The 11,136-nt window shown below is 33.3% G+C and overlaps 1 long non-coding RNA gene across 1 annotated transcript; it reads right to left on the bottom strand.

The window, feature by feature from the left end:
• Positions 1-1,629: 1,629 nt before the first annotated feature.
• Positions 1,630-11,093, bottom strand: LOC124366246. Its single transcript, XR_006922794.1, has 6 exons — positions 10,961-11,093; positions 9,179-9,529; positions 7,397-7,747; positions 5,615-5,965; positions 3,833-4,183; positions 1,630-2,401 (listed from the first exon to the last, which is right to left on the bottom strand). It is a non-coding gene; the product is annotated as an uncharacterized LOC124366246 (long non-coding RNA).
• Between the last annotated feature and the right edge of the window lie 43 nt (positions 11,094-11,136).

Raw genomic sequence — 11,136 nt, 5'->3', positions numbered from 1 at the left:
ATGATCTCAAATGTTGTGATCAATATATACATTCACTGTGGGTCACTGTGTCAAGTTTCCTTGAATTCAATTCAATATAAAAAGATCGTTTTCACGCTAGTCTCTACTCCAAACATTTTAAATTTGTTACAAGCAGTTAGAAAATATTTAGATCCTTGTTAAAATTTTGCAAGGGGACTGAAAAATAAGCACTTGAAATAACTATTTATACTTCACTTCAGGAACATTATCAAAAGCTATCCAATATTAGAGTTTTTATTTCTTTTTTGGTGCATATAAGAACCTTGAATCATGGCCAGGTCCTCGAAACACTGTTTTTTTAACTCTTTAAGTTTGTGCAATCAATTTTGGATTTGAGAAAAAAGATAAATATAAAATTCATATAACATGCATATAAAAGTTAGCTCCTTGAGACAAATTTCCTGGATACAGGAACATTATTTAACTCTACATGGAATCAACGGTATTACAGTAGGAGTTTAAGGCAATTTTGTAATCAGGTCCAAGTAAAAGCAGGTGAAAAAAATATTTTAGTATGTACATATTAAGATATAGTTATGTCACATCGCAAACTGTGCCAACCCTCTTCATCACACCGATGAAGAGCGCGACCATACATCAGACAGCTGACATAGCCAACTGTAGAAAACAGTGTTCGTTACTAAAACTCTCCGTCCGTAACAGTTCAATTCAACGTCTGTTCCGAAGCCTATTGTGATACAGTTATAGCGTTTAAAAATATTTCATATCAAAACAAACACCTTTCTTCCGGGTTACTCCGCATCAAACCATTGATTGCACAATGAAATTATTGAAATAATTTGCTTCATCGTAGAGAATGACCTGCATTAAAGTAATATTAAACCTAAAACGTCTATTAAACATTTATTTCATATCAACTAAAAAATTTAAGTTCTATTTTCCAGTGAACTACGCCTAATTATTAATACAACTAGGAGAGCCTTATTAATTTAAAATTAGAATCATGGACATAAGAAAATAGTAACTAAATGTTTGTAATGATTAAAATAATTAATTAATTAAACTCACGCCCCTGAAACTCGTGTAGGCTCCTTTCTTCTTGTTGTACTCCCATGCAGAAGAGGAAGACTTGTTGCAGTAGGGAAGGTCTTGCAAATTTTCAGACAGCACGTAGTCCTCATCACCAAAAATGTCAGACACCTGAGGATCAATAATAGTATTAGAATTTATGGAGTTTCAACTGACAAAGAATAACTATTAGGAAATTTATTTGAGGAGCTGGGACCTTTTACATAATCAGGAATTAGAACTATCAGTTAATGACGATACCTAAACTCCTACTCAGATGTATAAAATATACTGTAGCATAAGACTTGCGTACGTCAGGGTCCAAATAGCTATGTTGTTTTCACCAACTAGTAACACAAACAGCAGAAACAGCTACTGGCCGTGGTTTACTGAGACAGTGAATTTCATAGTTCAAATAAAAATAAATGTTAAGAGATAACAATTATTGTCATCCCTTATACTGATACGAAACTATATTTTAATTTAGAAATTGCCAACCCCTTATTCAAACTTTAAAAATGTATAAAAGTTAGATTAATTGAAGTATTTAACATAATAAACCAATATTATAGTCTGTAGCTGTACATATATTTCACAATTTCCGGTAGGAAAGATTTGAATGAAAATGTATATTACATTTGAATGAAATCCCGGATAGTAAACCTAATTCAAACAACAACAAAAAGAATTTTGTAAAACTATACTAGGTATGGTTTAAAATATTAACCTACTTTAATATTGGTAATCATTTTGAAATTATATAATATTACTTATTCTGTTAGTACGCTATTCATTAAGTAACTAATAAATATTCTGATTTTTGGATGATTCTTTTTTTCTCTTAATGAAATTCAATTTGGTCGACTCCATTATTACATAAAGGGTGGAGGATAACTGAGTTCGGCATTTAAACTGTTACTTTTGGACGGAGAGTTTTGTTGAGTAAAAGATTTGTACATTAGGCTATATGCGAAGCAAACATTCAAATTATCTATCTTACCTAACAGTACCTACAAAAGTTTTAGACCTCGCACGACACGTGATGTTTGGTGATCCTGGCGTTGAAGGGCTCAGAGTTTGGTTGGTTCTTGTGCCTGGAGCGTTATATAAGCTGAAAAGAATTTTCTGGAAGTGAAGGGGAATCCATGTATGCTTTTCACGTCCCCCAGAATGATCAATAATTGATAAAAATTATTGATTATAATGAGGAGCGGAGTGAGAAGGGCTGGGAGTACTGAAGTGGGTGTAGAGTCGTCGGGCAACGAAACGATCCTGCTTGAGATTTGCGTAGGGGTTGGCGGACGGAATACATCTTGTGTTATCCTCCTCAATCCTAGTGTATCCAGTATTCCTATCAAAACCACACAATGATGTAATCACAACTGTTTCGTTACTAAAACTCTCCGTCCGTAACAGTTCAATTCAACGTCTGTTCCGAAGCCTATTGTGATACAGTTATAGCGTTTAAAAATATTTCATATCAAAACAAACACCTTTCTTCCGGGTTACTCCGCATCAAACCATTGATTGCACAATGAAATTATTGAAATAATTTGCTTCATCGTAGAGAATGACCTGCATTAAAGTAATATTAAACCTAAAACGTCTATTAAACATTTATTTCATATCAACTAAAAAATTTAAGTTCTATTTTCCAGTGAACTACGCCTAATTATTAATACAACTAGGAGAGCCTTATTAATTTAAAATTAGAATCATGGACATAAGAAAATAGTAACTAAATGTTTGTAATGATTAAAATAATTAATTAATTAAACTCACGCCCCTGAAACTCGTGTAGGCTCCTTTCTTCTTGTTGTACTCCCATGCAGAAGAGGAAGACTTGTTGCAGTAGGGAAGGTCTTGCAAATTTTCAGACAGCACGTAGTCCTCATCACCAAAAATGTCAGACACCTGAGGATCAATAATAGTATTAGAATTTATGGAGTTTCAACTGACAAAGAATAACTATTAGGAAATTTATTTGAGGAGCTGGGACCTTTTACATAATCAGGAATTAGAACTATCAGTTAATGACGATACCTAAACTCCTACTCAGATGTATAAAATATACTGTAGCATAAGACTTGCGTACGTCAGGGTCCAAATAGCTATGTTGTTTTCACCAACTAGTAACACAAACAGCAGAAACAGCTACTGGCCGTGGTTTACTGAGACAGTGAATTTCATAGTTCAAATAAAAATAAATGTTAAGAGATAACAATTATTGTCATCCCTTATACTGATACGAAACTATATTTTAATTTAGAAATTGCCAACCCCTTATTCAAACTTTAAAAATGTATAAAAGTTAGATTAATTGAAGTATTTAACATAATAAACCAATATTATAGTCTGTAGCTGTACATATATTTCACAATTTCCGGTAGGAAAGATTTGAATGAAAATGTATATTACATTTGAATGAAATCCCGGATAGTAAACCTAATTCAAACAACAACAAAAAGAATTTTGTAAAACTATACTAGGTATGGTTTAAAATATTAACCTACTTTAATATTGGTAATCATTTTGAAATTATATAATATTACTTATTCTGTTAGTACGCTATTCATTAAGTAACTAATAAATATTCTGATTTTTGGATGATTCTTTTTTTCTCTTAATGAAATTCAATTTGGTCGACTCCATTATTACATAAAGGGTGGAGGATAACTGAGTTCGGCATTTAAACTGTTACTTTTGGACGGAGAGTTTTGTTGAGTAAAAGATTTGTACATTAGGCTATATGCGAAGCAAACATTCAAATTATCTATCTTACCTAACAGTACCTACAAAAGTTTTAGACCTCGCACGACACGTGATGTTTGGTGATCCTGGCGTTGAAGGGCTCAGAGTTTGGTTGGTTCTTGTGCCTGGAGCGTTATATAAGCTGAAAAGAATTTTCTGGAAGTGAAGGGGAATCCATGTATGCTTTTCACGTCCCCCAGAATGATCAATAATTGATAAAAATTATTGATTATAATGAGGAGCGGAGTGAGAAGGGCTGGGAGTACTGAAGTGGGTGTAGAGTCGTCGGGCAACGAAACGATCCTGCTTGAGATTTGCGTAGGGGTTGGCGGACGGAATACATCTTGTGTTATCCTCCTCAATCCTAGTGTATCCAGTATTCCTATCAAAACCACACAATGATGTAATCACAACTGTTTCGTTACTAAAACTCTCCGTCCGTAACAGTTCAATTCAACGTCTGTTCCGAAGCCTATTGTGATACAGTTATAGCGTTTAAAAATATTTCATATCAAAACAAACACCTTTCTTCCGGGTTACTCCGCATCAAACCATTGATTGCACAATGAAATTATTGAAATAATTTGCTTCATCGTAGAGAATGACCTGCATTAAAGTAATATTAAACCTAAAACGTCTATTAAACATTTATTTCATATCAACTAAAAAATTTAAGTTCTATTTTCCAGTGAACTACGCCTAATTATTAATACAACTAGGAGAGCCTTATTAATTTAAAATTAGAATCATGGACATAAGAAAATAGTAACTAAATGTTTGTAATGATTAAAATAATTAATTAATTAAACTCACGCCCCTGAAACTCGTGTAGGCTCCTTTCTTCTTGTTGTACTCCCATGCAGAAGAGGAAGACTTGTTGCAGTAGGGAAGGTCTTGCAAATTTTCAGACAGCACGTAGTCCTCATCACCAAAAATGTCAGACACCTGAGGATCAATAATAGTATTAGAATTTATGGAGTTTCAACTGACAAAGAATAACTATTAGGAAATTTATTTGAGGAGCTGGGACCTTTTACATAATCAGGAATTAGAACTATCAGTTAATGACGATACCTAAACTCCTACTCAGATGTATAAAATATACTGTAGCATAAGACTTGCGTACGTCAGGGTCCAAATAGCTATGTTGTTTTCACCAACTAGTAACACAAACAGCAGAAACAGCTACTGGCCGTGGTTTACTGAGACAGTGAATTTCATAGTTCAAATAAAAATAAATGTTAAGAGATAACAATTATTGTCATCCCTTATACTGATACGAAACTATATTTTAATTTAGAAATTGCCAACCCCTTATTCAAACTTTAAAAATGTATAAAAGTTAGATTAATTGAAGTATTTAACATAATAAACCAATATTATAGTCTGTAGCTGTACATATATTTCACAATTTCCGGTAGGAAAGATTTGAATGAAAATGTATATTACATTTGAATGAAATCCCGGATAGTAAACCTAATTCAAACAACAACAAAAAGAATTTTGTAAAACTATACTAGGTATGGTTTAAAATATTAACCTACTTTAATATTGGTAATCATTTTGAAATTATATAATATTACTTATTCTGTTAGTACGCTATTCATTAAGTAACTAATAAATATTCTGATTTTTGGATGATTCTTTTTTTCTCTTAATGAAATTCAATTTGGTCGACTCCATTATTACATAAAGGGTGGAGGATAACTGAGTTCGGCATTTAAACTGTTACTTTTGGACGGAGAGTTTTGTTGAGTAAAAGATTTGTACATTAGGCTATATGCGAAGCAAACATTCAAATTATCTATCTTACCTAACAGTACCTACAAAAGTTTTAGACCTCGCACGACACGTGATGTTTGGTGATCCTGGCGTTGAAGGGCTCAGAGTTTGGTTGGTTCTTGTGCCTGGAGCGTTATATAAGCTGAAAAGAATTTTCTGGAAGTGAAGGGGAATCCATGTATGCTTTTCACGTCCCCCAGAATGATCAATAATTGATAAAAATTATTGATTATAATGAGGAGCGGAGTGAGAAGGGCTGGGAGTACTGAAGTGGGTGTAGAGTCGTCGGGCAACGAAACGATCCTGCTTGAGATTTGCGTAGGGGTTGGCGGACGGAATACATCTTGTGTTATCCTCCTCAATCCTAGTGTATCCAGTATTCCTATCAAAACCACACAATGATGTAATCACAACTGTTTCGTTACTAAAACTCTCCGTCCGTAACAGTTCAATTCAACGTCTGTTCCGAAGCCTATTGTGATACAGTTATAGCGTTTAAAAATATTTCATATCAAAACAAACACCTTTCTTCCGGGTTACTCCGCATCAAACCATTGATTGCACAATGAAATTATTGAAATAATTTGCTTCATCGTAGAGAATGACCTGCATTAAAGTAATATTAAACCTAAAACGTCTATTAAACATTTATTTCATATCAACTAAAAAATTTAAGTTCTATTTTCCAGTGAACTACGCCTAATTATTAATACAACTAGGAGAGCCTTATTAATTTAAAATTAGAATCATGGACATAAGAAAATAGTAACTAAATGTTTGTAATGATTAAAATAATTAATTAATTAAACTCACGCCCCTGAAACTCGTGTAGGCTCCTTTCTTCTTGTTGTACTCCCATGCAGAAGAGGAAGACTTGTTGCAGTAGGGAAGGTCTTGCAAATTTTCAGACAGCACGTAGTCCTCATCACCAAAAATGTCAGACACCTGAGGATCAATAATAGTATTAGAATTTATGGAGTTTCAACTGACAAAGAATAACTATTAGGAAATTTATTTGAGGAGCTGGGACCTTTTACATAATCAGGAATTAGAACTATCAGTTAATGACGATACCTAAACTCCTACTCAGATGTATAAAATATACTGTAGCATAAGACTTGCGTACGTCAGGGTCCAAATAGCTATGTTGTTTTCACCAACTAGTAACACAAACAGCAGAAACAGCTACTGGCCGTGGTTTACTGAGACAGTGAATTTCATAGTTCAAATAAAAATAAATGTTAAGAGATAACAATTATTGTCATCCCTTATACTGATACGAAACTATATTTTAATTTAGAAATTGCCAACCCCTTATTCAAACTTTAAAAATGTATAAAAGTTAGATTAATTGAAGTATTTAACATAATAAACCAATATTATAGTCTGTAGCTGTACATATATTTCACAATTTCCGGTAGGAAAGATTTGAATGAAAATGTATATTACATTTGAATGAAATCCCGGATAGTAAACCTAATTCAAACAACAACAAAAAGAATTTTGTAAAACTATACTAGGTATGGTTTAAAATATTAACCTACTTTAATATTGGTAATCATTTTGAAATTATATAATATTACTTATTCTGTTAGTACGCTATTCATTAAGTAACTAATAAATATTCTGATTTTTGGATGATTCTTTTTTTCTCTTAATGAAATTCAATTTGGTCGACTCCATTATTACATAAAGGGTGGAGGATAACTGAGTTCGGCATTTAAACTGTTACTTTTGGACGGAGAGTTTTGTTGAGTAAAAGATTTGTACATTAGGCTATATGCGAAGCAAACATTCAAATTATCTATCTTACCTAACAGTACCTACAAAAGTTTTAGACCTCGCACGACACGTGATGTTTGGTGATCCTGGCGTTGAAGGGCTCAGAGTTTGGTTGGTTCTTGTGCCTGGAGCGTTATATAAGCTGAAAAGAATTTTCTGGAAGTGAAGGGGAATCCATGTATGCTTTTCACGTCCCCCAGAATGATCAATAATTGATAAAAATTATTGATTATAATGAGGAGCGGAGTGAGAAGGGCTGGGAGTACTGAAGTGGGTGTAGAGTCGTCGGGCAACGAAACGATCCTGCTTGAGATTTGCGTAGGGGTTGGCGGACGGAATACATCTTGTGTTATCCTCCTCAATCCTAGTGTATCCAGTATTCCTATCAAAACCACACAATGATGTAATCACAACTGTTTCGTTACTAAAACTCTCCGTCCGTAACAGTTCAATTCAACGTCTGTTCCGAAGCCTATTGTGATACAGTTATAGCGTTTAAAAATATTTCATATCAAAACAAACACCTTTCTTCCGGGTTACTCCGCATCAAACCATTGATTGCACAATGAAATTATTGAAATAATTTGCTTCATCGTAGAGAATGACCTGCATTAAAGTAATATTAAACCTAAAACGTCTATTAAACATTTATTTCATATCAACTAAAAAATTTAAGTTCTATTTTCCAGTGAACTACGCCTAATTATTAATACAACTAGGAGAGCCTTATTAATTTAAAATTAGAATCATGGACATAAGAAAATAGTAACTAAATGTTTGTAATGATTAAAATAATTAATTAATTAAACTCACGCCCCTGAAACTCGTGTAGGCTCCTTTCTTCTTGTTGTACTCCCATGCAGAAGAGGAAGACTTGTTGCAGTAGGGAAGGTCTTGCAAATTTTCAGACAGCACGTAGTCCTCATCACCAAAAATGTCAGACACCTGAGGATCAATAATAGTATTAGAATTTATGGAGTTTCAACTGACAAAGAATAACTATTAGGAAATTTATTTGAGGAGCTGGGACCTTTTACATAATCAGGAATTAGAACTATCAGTTAATGACGATACCTAAACTCCTACTCAGATGTATAAAATATACTGTAGCATAAGACTTGCGTACGTCAGGGTCCAAATAGCTATGTTGTTTTCACCAACTAGTAACACAAACAGCAGAAACAGCTACTGGCCGTGGTTTACTGAGACAGTGAATTTCATAGTTCAAATAAAAATAAATGTTAAGAGATAACAATTATTGTCATCCCTTATACTGATACGAAACTATATTTTAATTTAGAAATTGCCAACCCCTTATTCAAACTTTAAAAATGTATAAAAGTTAGATTAATTGAAGTATTTAACATAATAAACCAATATTATAGTCTGTAGCTGTACATATATTTCACAATTTCCGGTAGGAAAGATTTGAATGAAAATGTATATTACATTTGAATGAAATCCCGGATAGTAAACCTAATTCAAACAACAACAAAAAGAATTTTGTAAAACTATACTAGGTATGGTTTAAAATATTAACCTACTTTAATATTGGTAATCATTTTGAAATTATATAATATTACTTATTCTGTTAGTACGCTATTCATTAAGTAACTAATAAATATTCTGATTTTTGGATGATTCTTTTTTTCTCTTAATGAAATTCAATTTGGTCGACTCCATTATTACATAAAGGGTGGAGGATAACTGAGTTCGGCATTTAAACTGTTACTTTTGGACGGAGAGTTTTGTTGAGTAAAAGATTTGTACATTAGGCTATATGCGAAGCAAACATTCAAATTATCTATCTTACCTAACAGTACCTACAAAAGTTTTAGACCTCGCACGACACGTGATGTTTGGTGATCCTGGCGTTGAAGGGCTCAGAGTTTGGTTGGTTCTTGTGCCTGGAGCGTTATATAAGCTGAAAAGAATTTTCTGGAAGTGAAGGGGAATCCATGTATGCTTTTCACGTCCCCCAGAATGATCAATAATTGATAAAAATTATTGATTATAATGAGGAGCGGAGTGAGAAGGGCTGGGAGTACTGAAGTGGGTGTAGAGTCGTCGGGCAACGAAACGATCCTGCTTGAGATTTGCGTAGGGGTTGGCGGACGGAATACATCTTGTGTTATCCTCCTCAATCCTAGTGTATCCAGTATTCCTATCAAAACCACACAATGATGTAATCACAACTGTTTCGTTACTAAAACTCTCCGTCCGTAACAGTTCAATTCAACGTCTGTTCCGAAGCCTATTGTGATACAGTTATAGCGTTTAAAAATATTTCATATCAAAACAAACACCTTTCTTCCGGGTTACTCCGCATCAAACCATTGATTGCACAATGAAATTATTGAAATAATTTGCTTCATCGTAGAGAATGACCTGCATTAAAGTAATATTAAACCTAAAACGTCTATTAAACATTTATTTCATATCAACTAAAAAATTTAAGTTCTATTTTCCAGTGAACTACGCCTAATTATTAATACAACTAGGAGAGCCTTATTAATTTAAAATTAGAATCATGGACATAAGAAAATAGTAACTAAATGTTTGTAATGATTAAAATAATTAATTAATTAAACTCACGCCCCTGAAACTCGTGTAGGCTCCTTTCTTCTTGTTGTACTCCCATGCAGAAGAGGAAGACTTGTTGCAGTAGGGAAGGTCTTGCAAATTTTCAGACAGCACGTAGTCCTCATCACCAAAAATGTCAGACACCTGAGGATCAATAATAGTATTAGAATTTATGGAGTTTCAACTGACAAAGAATAACTATTAGGAAATTTATTTGAGGAGCTGGGACCTTTTACATAATCAGGAATTAGAACTATCAGTTAATGACGATACCTAAACTCCTACTCAGATGTATAAAATATACTGTAGCATAAGACTTGCGTACGTCAGGGTCCAAATAGCTATGTTGTTTTCACCAACTAGTAACACAAACAGCAGAAACAGCTACTGGCCGTGGTTTACTGAGACAGTGAATTTCATAGTTCAAATAAAAATAAATGTTAAGAGATAACAATTATTGTCATCCCTTATACTGATACGAAACTATATTTTAATTTAGAAATTGCCAACCCCTTATTCAAACTTTAAAAATGTATAAAAGTTAGATTAATTGAAGTATTTAACATAATAAACCAATATTATAGTCTGTAGCTGTACATATATTTCACAATTTCCGGTAGGAAAGATTTGAATGAAAATGTATATTACATTTGAATGAAATCCCGGATAGTAAACCTAATTCAAACAACAACAAAAAGAATTTTGTAAAACTATACTAGGTATGGTTTAAAATATTAACCTACTTTAATATTGGTAATCATTTTGAAATTATATAATATTACTTATTCTGTTAGTACGCTATTCATTAAGTAACTAATAAATATTCTGATTTTTGGATGATTCTTTTTTTCTCTTAATGAAATTCAATTTGGTCGACTCCATTATTACATAAAGGGTGGAGGATAACTGAGTTCGGCATTTAAACTGTTACTTTTGGACGGAGAGTTTTGTTGAGTAAAAGATTTGTACATTAGGCTATATGCGAAGCAAACATTCAAATTATCTATCTTACCTAACAGTACCTACAAAAGTTTTAGACCTCGCACGACACGTGATGTTTGGTGATCCTGGCGTTGAAGGGCTCAGAGTTTGGTTGGTTCTTGTGCCTGGAGCGTTATATAAGCTGAAAAGAATTTTCTGGAAGTGAAGGGGAATCCATGTATGCTTTTCACGTCCCCCAGAATGATC

This window comes from Homalodisca vitripennis, chromosome 7 (genome assembly GCF_021130785.1).
Source record: "Homalodisca vitripennis isolate AUS2020 chromosome 7, UT_GWSS_2.1, whole genome shotgun sequence".
NCBI classification, from domain to species: domain Eukaryota; kingdom Metazoa; phylum Arthropoda; class Insecta; order Hemiptera; family Cicadellidae; genus Homalodisca; species Homalodisca vitripennis.
The sequence above is the reverse complement of the archived record's forward strand: the minus strand, read 5'-3'. Positions and strand labels throughout refer to the sequence as shown.